Below are 14,084 nucleotides of genomic sequence, written 5' to 3' on the forward strand. Positions count from 1 at the left end.
TTGCATTCCTCCACAAAAGGTTTGAGGAAGCTAGTCATTTGTGGTTTTGATGACCCAAACCACAAGGCACATAGTATGACATTTGTATCTCTTTCCTCTGGGGGTAATTCATTAACAGAGCATAGTAAGGGCCATATGCTGTATTTAGATGACTGGAACACTGGCACTCCATCACAATTGAAAGACAGGGAAAAGAATGAATCACTAACTGATTTCAGATATTTGTACAACTTCCCATCTGAAAAATCTGTTATTCCATCTGTTTTGGTCATTGTAAATATTTGGAATAGGCTCATTCTCCAAAAGAGCTTGAAGTTGATTCCTCAAAGGTATACAAATAAAAAATTGACCCAGCTCTAAACTTTGTCTCACAGATGGTATTCTGATTTGTCTACATAATCTTTAAACTCCTTCTCTAGCATGTACTTGCTACTTGGGATGCTTGCAGCATCCCCACTACATAACCTTAACAGCTTCAGTAGGTCCTCCATTAAAGCCTCTGTTACATTGTGCTTCATGGAAAATGCGAGGATGTTCAGCCAACTGGCATCTGTGACATGGTCATTTGAGGGACCTGAAGACACCAGGTTTGATTGGTTGGTATTCTGTAACAAATGGGAAAGAATCCAAATTTGAGTGATCATAAGCAAAGTGTGTACCAAAAGAAACCTGTTTTACTCTAAATGTTGATATTCTTGTTCAACAATATGGCAAGCTGTTTTGACTGTTATTAATTCCCAGGATGTTCATCAAGATTAAAGCTAGTGTTCACAACCCACCCCACCATCTACCTGTATGCTCCTTTCACTTTTACAGACACAATAATACATTACATTTTAGCATTGCTGTTGTGCTTAGATTTATATTGGTGTCTTGAGATGGAAGCCATCTCCATAGGCTACAGATGAATATATTATTATGACATAAAATTATTAGCCATGCATAATATTTTACTGACAGTACTAATGCCAGGCTGCTAATTTATAGAATGTCTGTAAACCTAAAATGGGCGACATATCCTGCTGAGGGACACTAACATTGAGACGCTATGGCGAGCAGTGAAAGCATTGCTCTCATTTCTTGGTTTCATGTCGAAAGGGTGTTTGTTGTGAATATTTAGATATGGTGACTTCGTTCATTGTTCAGTTCACGGGCAGCATTTAAAAACAACATGACCAGCTGTAGTGGGAAATCTACTCGCCTTCAGATATGTTTGTCAATGCATTTTACAACATTTTAAACACATTTTTAAAACCTTAAAACTTAACATAACTTAAACTAAACATTATTTGTACAATTATGTTCAACAATAAGTATAATGCCTATTTATGAATATATTATAGTTTATCATATTTAATACACACATTTCTAGGGCCTATAAATTATCAATATGACCAAAACTTTGCTGGAAAAACAAGTTTTGCCTTGTTTTCCACCTGGTCCGAGTACGACGAGGAATCATTCTTTCTTCTTGGCAACTGTTAAAGCAACACAATTTTCGTTTCGCCATTTTGCATAATAGAAAACATCGCTACATGTAGGCAAGTGCATTAGGGCCATAAGACCATACAATATGCCGATTGGTTGATGTTTGAACTGCTGCGCGGGATCCAATAGAAATCCAGATCACTGACTCATTGAAGCAGCCAGACAGCGGTAAAACGGGCCGTTGCTTTAAGTTTCAACAGAGGTTTCAGATCGATTAAACATGGATTTCTAACGTCACCCCGAAGGAAAGAATAATTGTATCTTGTTGTAATTATTACTCAGGGATTTGTGTTGATTCAGGTTGGTTCATTTAGTAATTTATAAGCAAAGTAGTTGGTTTGTTCAATAAGACAACAGTTGCAAGAGTTAAGGTTACCTTGCTAGGAGCTAACTGAGCCAGCAACAACTTTGATATTGCCCTTGCTTCGTGTATTTAGGTAACGTGAACTGGATTCATGTATTTGTTGGTTTATGTTGAATGGGTATTATACCGTTAACATTAGACTACATTTACTTTTTTACTGTCAAGCGATTCAGTTTTGAATCTATTTCATTACACAAATCTACCTACGTTGGTCAGGGGCGGGTGGGTTAATTGAGTTAAAATATTTGAATCGCGTTAGTTTCTCACAACTAACGTCAATGAATCAGATTACCGCGTTAAATCGACAGCCCTCATTATCGATTGTACTAATCTTTCACAGATCTGCAGCTAACTTGCATGCAGCTGACATTTAGCTGGCCTAGCATTATGTCTGTGTCTGGCAAACTGGTCTTACAAAGCAAAAATGATGCCCATGACGCTACAATCAGACTCACAAGACACAAAACTGTGACCTTCCCATGTGAGATCTGATGAAACAGCCGTGATCTAAATTCACTAAAAGCCAAACTCTTCTAAAGCCCAAGGTGTGATGAGAAAGTTTGCAGTGGTCCAATGGGTCAGTGGGGAGGATGCTGGGATGTATAGCGAGGTGGAAACCGAAGCCATACGTAAATATGATGACACCAAGATGGATGACGATGGATACCCGCAAACTGACTGTTCAGCTGCTGTGGGATGGCAGAAAGGGAAAAAGCCAAAACATGGCTGGCCAGTGTACGCTGCCTCTATCAAGTTTGTGAGCAGTAAGTAGACCTATCTAATGCATTTAATTTGTTTTTACACTGTCGGGGCCAATAAATAATGTGAAGCTGTTATGATACACGGATATACGGATTCAGATGAAACTGATGTTGAGAATACACCGGTAAGACTGTTTGTATTCCACTGTCACCGAATGAATGTCATGCATATAATCACACACCATTTACTTAAGTACCAATTCACATAATAATACATTTGAACTTAAAAAACAAAGAAATCTGGTATTAAATCTAGGCTAAGTCCTACTGTTATTTAGAACAGTAAAACCAGCAGTGACAAAAAGTCTATGCAAGGGAAGTCAATCACCTTCATTTATATAGCGCTTTTAACAATATGAATTGTTTGAAAGCAGCTTTCCAGTGATAAGAAATGAAAGTGACAGAGATTGTTTTGGCTTTACAGCAGCTCTAGAATAAAGTTATTGTCCAGCTCAAGTTAGTTTTGATTGATTGACTTGCATGCGAAGATCATTAGTTATTAACGACAACGTTGTAACAGAAAACCCTTAACGCGCTCCGGCCGCCCATCCGCACAAAACAGAGCCTGGTGGCTCAACAACGCGCTCCCGGAAATAGGTTCCAAGGTGCGAGCGATTATCCGCTATCTGTGCGCAAACATACGCAACCTCTGCGCAAACACCGACAACAAAGTAACCTTCTTGTTTTTGCACCTGACTATGTCCAAAATATGCATGTCATTAAGAACTGTGATAACACTTTATTTGAATAGTCCAGAATGATGCATTAGTTAAGCATAAGTACACTAGTAATTCTGATTAGTAAGGACATATTACCCATTATTTAACTTGTATTAAACATTTGAAGGATCAACATTCTTTCATATTAACAACTTAGCAAACCATATTATTTGTGTGTAGTAATGTACCTCACCATCTATTATGTTAACTGGACTATGTTTAGTTATCTTCTACTCATTGATTAGCATATTCTGTCTTGATAATCTCTGAATTGTGTTCAGGGGACGGGGTTTATGTCAATTCTAGGGTTAGTGATGTCACTAACCCAGCCGTTTGTTGTAGTCCTTAAAAAACGATTTCTTTAACAGCAAATATCTCCCTTTGCTTTGAACTTTGAGCTTCGTAACTTTGCAGATGTTGTTTATGCTCAAACAGCAACATTACACACTAACTAAAGTTAGAAAAGTGAAATCATATTCAAGCACCCCGTTAAAGCTCTGATTTCAGAGAGAAGCGCAGAGAGCTGCTATTTGATTTGCGCTCATTTCATTCCTAAAGTTTACACACATTCATTTCACACGGACATTATTGCCTAGTGATTTCAGACATTTAAGTTTCGTGATATGATCCCCTGGCTCACCTGTTATCCATCAAACACAAGCTGTGACTGTCTCAGCCTTAGCCGCATATTATTCGGCAAAATTATTCGTTATTGGTTTTGAAGCCATTATCCGTGCCTTTCCGAATAAGGTATTGTGCTTCGGGACACCCCTAGTGTAAATCTTTACAACAGGGAGTCCAATTCTCTTTAGTACTGTGTTGTTGGCAGTTTAGCCATAATTATTGCCTTATTCTAGGCCAATAAACATAAATATCACTGAATTAGTGCAATAATTAATGTGAATATAACTTTCACTTTAGAACAGGCGGTCAAATTGTCTTTCTTACAATATTTGAGCAATTTATAACTGTAAAACCAGCACTAATTAAACATAGATACTAGCTTCATATTGTTCAGTTAATTTAATAGATACATTATGTATAAGGTACACTTATAAATTTCAATTAAAGAAGTGAATTTATAGTATTACCTTATCACGAATCCTGGAGTCTTGTAGAACTCAATTTCTGTAATAATTGGACGCAGACAGATATAAATTGTCAAATTTATTCAAAAACAAAGACTAAATGTAGCACTACACTAATTATACAAAAGGGAAAAACTAATTAAAATTCAACTCTAGATCAACAAATCAAAGACAAATCACTTCCGTGACCAAATCAAAGACCATGGGATCGCATATGATAACACACAAATCTTTAAACAAAAAAGGTTATAAACACATTGACTACAATACCGGTTAGTAAGACGAAGGTGAGTCTCTCATTAGTATTGTTAGTCAGACATTAAATAACTACGCAGGTTAGTATTTATGTCAGGTAACTTCTCGTTATATATATATATATATATATCAGTCTCATTAACGTTTAGGTACAGAGAAAGATCCTATCATTACTTGTTACCACAATTTCCCTTAACTGATTATTATTCAATGATTAAGGATAGGCAGGGCCACCAATAATCTAATGTCTATTCACTTGTGTCAATTTCAGACTAAACAGTTAAACAGGAATGAGAAGATATTTCTCGGCGTTGACAGATTTTATTTCTAAAATTATCAACAAAACAGTTGAATGCAACACACATTTATATTTAAGAAAACTAAATGATATTACACATTCTAGAGTTATGAATCACAGATTAACATTTCTAATTGATTTCTTAAATGTCATGAATCACAAACTCCAAACTGTTAAACTTATCTGAACTTCGTCGCAGAGAGGCCTCTCTGCCTTCGGGCTCAGATAACAGCACACGGCACGAGGTCCGTGTGGTTTGGAACAAAGGCAGTCCGGTTCGGCTTTGTCCAAGAACTTCCACTCAGTCGATGCACCTGGAAGTTGGGGTTTCGCGAATGTAGAGTCTTTTCCAAACAGATTTTCCATTGGTTTGAAGGCTCCAAGGTTGTGCACAAAATCTTCTTTGTAAGCAGGGTTCCACCGTAGTTACTTGAAGACAAAGTCTTTGAGGAAAGCAGGGCCCTGTTCGTTCCAAGGGTCAAGTTTCTTAAGACTCAAATAGCTATTTAAATGACTGACACTTTCGTATTCAGTCGACTTAGTCAATTGTCCAGCTGTAAAACTCCACTGATCAGGTGGGTCTGTAAAGTTATTTATTAAATAAAGTCCTTTAAAAGAATTCTTCGTACGGCTCAATCTCCTTCTCCCAGTTTAATTCTTCTGTTGCCGGCAAAGACTTGGTTGGTTTCTGGTTCCGGTTCTGGCAACAGAGCTACAGGTTGCGAGTTTCTAAGAGAGAGAGACCGTGTGCTGTTCTTTATAGTCTGTCAGATCAATAGGTGATTGGTTCTTGATTTTTTTAGATTGGATTTCGGTTTCAGCCCCCAGTGTCCTATTGGAGGGGGGCTTGATTTATGACTGATGTCAATCCATGCCATCTTTTGGAAATGCCGGTTGGCCCGGGTTCGTAGCTCTATGTCGGGATTTCGGCTCTCGTCCACTTCAAAGAGTTTTTATTACCTACAGGCCCCTTTCTCCTATCTCATAGCAGGATTCCAAACTATTTGGCCTATTCTCGGTGCCATCCTCCCCAAAACTGTCACTTTGATGTAAACCAGTTCCAAGCTGATGAGTTAAGGAACTCTGATAACTTTTGGTGGGGGGAGAAGTCTTCTTTAGATCAGTGCTTCAGCTCAGAGCTAAAATGCTCTTATCAAAATACACCCAACATAACACTACAATAATATATGGTTTGCTAAGTTGTAAATAATGGCTAAAATGCATTTACTGTGCATTCGGTTAATCATTAATTACTAGGTTTATGTTTATTCATTGCATGAATGTGGATCCTTCAAATGTTTAATAAATAATGACTAATATGTAAAGTTAAAAATTAATTACGAGTGTGTTTGTGCTTAACTAATGCATACTTCTGGCCCCTTAAAATAAAGTGTTATCAGATCTCCTTTGAGATATGACTCCCTCCCCTTCAGGTTCTGCAACGTTGAATAAATAAACTTAGATAGCCGCGACTGTTTCCCAAAAATGTATTGTTTCAAATATGCCGTTTAACAGCATTTGTTAGGGGTGTAACGTTACGGTACACAAAACTGACAGTTCGGTACGTACCTCGGTTTTGAAGTCTCGGTTCGTTATGGGTTCGGTACAGCGGGGGGGGGGAACTAAACATTAATTCCGTTGTGCATGTTTCTAAGCTATGCAAAAGAGATTTCACTTCTTTCTCAGTCTGTCTGGTGATGCATAGCCCACATAGGGCACGTGCAACACATAACACAACATTTAGAAAGTGGGTGACACTTATTTTGTTACATATAAGAGCGACACTACTCCAGACACTCCCTTGCTCGTGATCTAAAGTTAGACAGAGATGCTGTGCTTGGCTGGAGTCACCTATCAGACAGGCCTCACACTTATCAACTAATTCACGGCCAATACAATGTTGTAACACTAGCGCAATAATGCCCTTTATGGTGTGTGTCATCACTAGTGTTACATGATCATCATAGTTTTTACAATTATATCTCGGAACTTCCCTGTCTGAATCAAAACTCTTGTGGGTTCTAGCAAGGCAAGAACAGAAGCATGCAATGTTCAATCTTGTTCGGGGTCTTAAAGAGTTGACAGAGGAATCCATATCACTGGTGTCTGGTACTCCACTATTCTAATGAAGAGAAAAGAAAATAACACTTAAAACTGTAATGTGTGTCGGTCAGTAAAGAAGTACACAACTATACACAGTTGTAGGACCTCTATATTTACCTCTCTTTCCATTGATGGTCCAACTCCATCATCAGTGTCTGAGGTTTTATCCTCCCTGCCATGTTCATGGTCCTTGTCATCATCTTCAGACTCATCACCAGTGTTGACACCTTCGTCTTCATCAGACATTGGGAGAGCATCCCTGGGGCTCGGAGGAGGAGCGCTGACACTATTCTTTTGATAAACATACAAAGAAGAAAACATGCATTTAAATTCACTTTGCATTGAAATTTATATATACACACATACGGCCTAACAGCATGTAAACACCGGCATACGTTTAAAATTAATAATATTATTCTAAACACGTTTTAAAATAAAGTGTTACCTCTTTTGGGTCCCTGTCTTCCGACCATCTTAATTTTGTGTTAGGTGCCCCCGCATCTTCATCAGCAGCGTGGTCGCTATGGGGTGTCTTCTTAGCTGGTGTAGCCATAGTGCGCTATGGGGGTTTCCACCAGTTACCGCAGACCTGTTCTGTCCCGAACGGGTGACATGTTTTCTGTGTTTACCAGCATGCTCTTTATACTGTAAATGGTGGCCGGCGGCTCTACAGAGGAGGCGGGGTGTGGGTGGGGTTGGGGGCGTGTGTGGGGACACGTGGGTAAATGGGGGGCAGTGGCTCTACAGAGGAGGAGGAGTGTGGGCGGAGTTGGGTGCGTGTATGGGTGCCACGTGGGTACAGTCATTTGTACCCATTAGGCTCGTGTCCATAACAAATATGTGATAACAATTTATCTCTCCAAATGGTCACCTCACCCAGTGTGTACACGTTGTTTTGAACGTGAGACCATGACCATAGCACGCATAGATACAGATGTCTGTTGGAGATCAACTTTATCGGAGTGAAATAGACACCCCAACATACCGCCCCAACTGAATTCTGTAATAAGAACAACATTTTTGGCGGTTTCCTGGTATGTTATGTGGAATACAATTTTGTGTGATTCTTAGAAAAATTATGAAATACCATTTTGCCCCCCCATAAATAAGCCGCTCCAAGCAGTTAATTTTACACATCCAATATAATATATGAAGGGACACACTCTTCATAATGGCATCTGACTGGGGTCCATTTGATGAGGAAGAGCTAGTAAATGCGTTATCATGTATTGATGGTAAGAATGTTTTTTATAGTAATAGAGTTGGGTTTAAAAGTGTTAGTATATCATGCATAGTTCATGGTTTGTATAATTTAAGGTGAGAGAGAACCGAGATATTACAGCACAGAATAACAGAGCCGAGACTGTCGGGCCGAGCACCCCGCAGGGGACCACGGAGAGTGGAACTCACAACCCCCAACGCCTACGTCCCGAACAGCGCCTTCCAAACCGCAGGAGACACGTGTTCTGAAGGTGGGCCAAAGCAATGTGTTTAATGGCCAGTTTTATTCAGATTTCATGGTATGCCATAGAACAAGTTGTTACATATTATGAATTAATTACATCTTCTAAAACATAATATCGTGTACATTTATGTGACCAATGTTTGTTTTTTGATTTGACAGTTGTTTAACCCACATAACTACACACTCCCCCACCCACCCCAAGTCACAGAGCAAACTTTGAATGGAGGTGTGTAACATTCACCGTTTTTACCAATGTTATTAATAATAATAATAATAATAATATTATATTTTGTATTTGTTCGAAATGTAGTGAAAAGTCACTGTATAAAGTGTAATTGACATGTTTGTTTTATTATAGCTAAAAATGCGGCACAGCCTGCATTGCCCTGCTTGAGAGGCGTGTCAAGTGGAAAACAGGTGAAGAGATCCGATCGTGCTGATAAAGGGAGGTCCGTTCTACAGCGGGGGAGACAGCCACCAGTCACACAAAGGGGAAACACAGCGCCCAGAAAAGCCCTGAGTAAGACAAACCGGGTGGCACACGACACCACCGATGTGGGGGTGCAATGTGTGAAAGTGAACCGACCGAGCTCCGCTACTGTAAAAAGAGGTAAACGGGGTAAAAGCACGGTTAAAGCCACCACTAGTGGGGATACTGAGATGAAATGTGATCAATCACCCTGTGTTGACATACAGACCCCTGGTGATTGTAGGGCCCTGGTGTTTAGCAAGATATGCAGTCAGCTTGTGGAGGCGTTAAACACCGCTCAGTGCATAATACATGTTTTGACAAATTTGTTAAAACAAATAGGGAATTGACCCGTTTCTGATGAGAGTTTGATGAATCTGTAATTCACACTGTGAATCAATCAGTCTCTGCAAGATCGAGAAGGGTTGTTACAAAAAACAACCAATTCTGAAAACAACAATTGACAAACAATGAAAAAGGAGAAGCACAAAATCTGTCAGTCTGCTTGTGTAATTAGGGGGGTAATGCGAAATAAAATTAATGCTGCGAAAAGAATGCTGCGTAGGCTTAAATTTAGAACAAATGTGTCACAATTAGCACGGTCACAGACACTGTTGCACACTCTCCAGACGGGAGGCCATCCGGTAAACTTGGAAATTCAGGAATATATAGATCAGGATGTATCTAAGGAACTAGCATCGGTAGCTAATAACAATGATAATCAGATCGGGGGTGGTGATGCTGCAATGTTAGAGATGAATAATGAAAATGATGAACAAATGGCTGAGGGTGGCGTTGGCGGGGACCCTCCTCGGGGGTTTTTGGAGATTATTCGTCGCTATGACCGAGAAATTAATAGGTTTCGGGCTATGGAGTTTTATGAAGAATTCAGGTTTGTGAACCTGGATCTGGTACAATCTTATATGAATGCTGTCCGTATTGAGCATGGAGCTGTGCAAGGATTGCTAAATGAAATATCACACAATGTGGGTCCTAATGATTTTGTACAGCTGAGACCGAGCTCGGGGTCATTAAATAATCTTTTCTAATCGAGGAGGCGAAATGTGGGGGAGCTGGACGCTGCAGATTTCTTAGAGAGCATAGCTAATTTACTACAAAGTCACAACAAAATTCTATCACATTTGAGTTTGCGAATAACGGTCACTGTGATTAGAAATATGCAAGGTGGTGGTGGTGCGCGGAGGCGCTTAAAAGGTATTTTATTTAGTAAAATAATAGACATAAACCAAGGTAACAATTTATGTTTTGCTGCCAGTGTGTACCGCCTGTGGAAGGGTAAAGAATGCACAGATTCCGAAATGTTAGATGGTGCCAAACGAATGCATAGCCAGCTGGGGTTTTCAATTCAGAAAAAAAAAATGTTTTTCAGATATTCAGGCATTTGAAAGACTATTGGGGGTCATTATCAAAGTATTGTACCATGAAAACGGATGGGAATATTTTACTACGGGGCCTACACCTATAAATTCTAAGTATCCGTTGCTCTTATCCTGTATCAAGTGTTGCTCATTGCTTCGCTGTCCTCGTCCTGTACCCTCAGTGTTTTCAGAGCCCGTTCTTGATCTTGTAGAAATATATTGCAGAAGAGCAGAACTACAATCACACTTTTTCAATGCTATTGCTTTTTTCTACCTCCCTGGTGAGGTACCAATGCGGGAAGTTTGAGAGAGTATTTCTAAAATGTGTATGATCCAATACACACAGTTATTTAAAAAGCTGACGTCTTGTACATGCTCACCAGAACCAAGCCTAATTAAATAACACATTTAATATTAAATAAGTACATGTGCAGTAGCCACTTGGACAATTACAGATCCCCAGGTCAAAACACAACAGAAAGACATGGAAGATCGTATTTTCAAATCACACCTGTGGCCCCCCTAACTGTAATTTGGTATTAGTGGGTCAAAGGATTTATTTAGTTCAAGTCATAATAAGATTATATTTTGAAAGGAAACACTACAGGATGTAATATTTAAAATGACTGTGAGTACCTTTCATTAACATTGTTTTAAAGGCTGGGACCAATATGGTGGAATATCTCCAACACACGGACATTGAGAGACTCGACCCCTTTGTGCTGCTGCTCAGAGACCAACTCTCAGTTGTCTCTGAGTAGGCTATGGATCAACTTCCTTTCCTAATATGAAGGAGACAATGGATACAAAACCTATAGGCAACTATGAAAAACAGGCGATTATTGTTATTCTTCTCATTATAAACTACTTAATACATCTCTCGCATAAAGTACAACAGGATAGTGGTGACGTCATTCAGGATTGGATTGCCATTGGTCAAAAGCCCTCTGAGAGAAATTGTGTGGCGACACTCCACACTCTTAGAAGAAATTGTTCTGCACAGAACCATAAAGGGTTCCTCGAGTAATCGCTCTGGTGGATCCCTTTATGGTTCTATGTAGAACCCCTTCAAAGGGGTTACATGAAGAACCCCCAAACATAGCGTTCTACACAGAACCATTCGTTTTAAAATGTTATATATAGAACCCATTCAAAAGGGGGACACGTGCTATACCTGAATTTGTTTTCCAAATACAATCTTTAAAAAATGTATGAGTTCATATATACAAACACACATACACAACGTAGAAATCGCACTACTAGTGAAGTAACTTCATTTACATTATATGCCACAACTCCTCAATTTGGAAAGCAAAAACAAGACATCTGATGTAAAAGTGTAAACTAATTACGAACAGCACTTTTGATTTTTATCTTCAATTCAGGGGCTACTTATTCGAACAGTAAACTGTATTCTCTCTTCAGAGTGACTGGAATGTTTTTGCCTACATTCAACTTAAATATGAAAGTTTCCAAAAACGGCATAGTTTTCTTTAAGGCTATTCAATGCCAAACACAAAATTCTCTCTGCTTTCAGTGCTTGTCCTTCAGCACAATTACACAGGTTCATGATGTTCTCATTTCAATACATTGTTTTCTTATTTAAACTATTTGACTTTGAGCTTACATTGAGAATAAAATCACGTTTGCAAGTAAAACCTGGCCAAGAAAGGAAGCAGCACTACAATAAAACAATACACAGAATACAAAGCAGTTCCTTCAAAAGTGAAAGTGATAAAGAGTGATGTCTGTCAGTAAATTACGTTGAGATCTATTGCATAATCTACAACACCTTATACATCAAACCCAATTTACTAATATTATTGTTATGCATTAATTTGTCACATCTGCCTTTGTTGGTTAGGATAACAGTACAGGATCATCAATATGTACTGAAACGAAACCTGTCCTAGTAAGGTCGTGTCCTAACTGGATTTGACAGAGGAGCATGTAGCTGCCACCACCTTTGGTTTACCGGACGGTCCGGTCGAATAACCCTGGAAGCTAAAATTAGTGATGTTAAAGGGAGAGTGAAAAGCCAAGAGGAAGTATATAACCAAGTCTTTTTAATAACCAATTTAATACGCTGGGTACACAATGTGCAATTTAGGCAAATAGAATAACAATCACAGTATCACTAAACAATCCATAAAAAGTCAATATCCATTAAACAGTTAAGTTAATTTCTCCCTCAAATACATACGACCAATTATTATAATAAAACCGCAATTGACCTTCATTAAAGAAATACTAAAATAAACCATACAATAAACACCAATGTAAGTGAAAAGAAACCACAGTATAAACATCAGATAAACCATACAATAAACACACCAATATAAGTTACCACAATTACAACAGCAATTTCAACTATAAAAGCAAAATACAAACTCTTCAATGTAAAGCCAAAATTCACAACAAGCCAAAAAAAAAAAAAAAAACGGGTTAATTGCTGTTTTAGATCAATTGATTGGAATATAGCTAATAGGATCAGCAAAATCCAATCAATCAATCACTCACTTGGCCCTGTTACACAGACTGATTAATAGCAGTATGTTTAAGTCTAACCATAAATTCATAAATTAAAGCAAAGAAACTGTTACTATGGGCAAGGACTTGTATAAAACCAAGTTTAAACAATGAAAACATGTAATCAAATACACATAATCCCACAAACAAACACATATAGATTTAAAATAGAGTCAGAGAGCTCCCGTCAACTGAACAGCTCCCCAGTGGCTCCAGAGGTTCAGCTCCAGGCTGGATCTAAACATTTAACTGTATATAGAGTGCATATAGAGTGCATAAGGCATCACAAATTATAAATAAATTATATATTCTATTATGAGAATAATGTTAAAGTAATACATAATATACACTAAATAATAAAAATAAAGTAATAATGAAGTAAATAAATAGTAATGGTGTCGTCTAAGACCCAGAAGGACAAGGGTTTGTTTGTTAAAAATCATATTATGGACAAATTCTATAAAGTCAAATTAAAGGGAAATGAAAGGCTGACATCCACAGGAGCAGCACTCTGGTGCAGCCCTGACAGCCTGATGTAAAATCCAGGCAGGAGAATGTAAACAGAATAGTGATATATTATAGTCTTATTTTCAGAAAATGTTTGGGGCCAGCATAAAATACCTGAAATAAATTAGACCTTGGATTTAAGATGAGTGAAGTAGTCAAAGGGTACGAATTTGAAGGATACTATAGAAATATACACTCACCTAAAGGATTATTAGGAACACCATACTAATACTGTGTTTGACCCCCTTTCGCCTTCAGAACTGCCTTAATTCTACGTGGCATTGATTCAACAAGGTGCTGAAAGCATTCTTTAGAAATGTTGGCCCATATTGATAGGATAGCATCTTGCAGTTGATGGAGATTTGTGGGATGCACATCCAGGGCACGAAGCTCCCGTTCAACCACATCCCAAAGATGCTCTATTGGGTTGAGATCTGGTGACTGTGGGGGCCAGTTTAGTACAGTGAACTCATTGTCATGTTCAAGAAACCAATTTGAAATGATTCGACCTTTGTGACATGGTGCATTATCCTGCTGGAAGTCGCCATCAGAGGATGGGTACATGGTGGTCATAAAGGGATGGACATGGTCAGAAACAATGCTCAGGTAGGCCGTGGCATTTAAACGATGCCCAATTGGCACTAAGGGGCCTAAAGTGT

The sequence above is a fragment of the Amia ocellicauda genome, unplaced genomic scaffold, assembly GCF_036373705.1.
Source record: "Amia ocellicauda isolate fAmiCal2 unplaced genomic scaffold, fAmiCal2.hap1 HAP1_SCAFFOLD_29, whole genome shotgun sequence".
In the NCBI taxonomy this organism is placed as follows: Eukaryota; Metazoa; Chordata; class Actinopteri; order Amiiformes; family Amiidae; genus Amia; species Amia ocellicauda.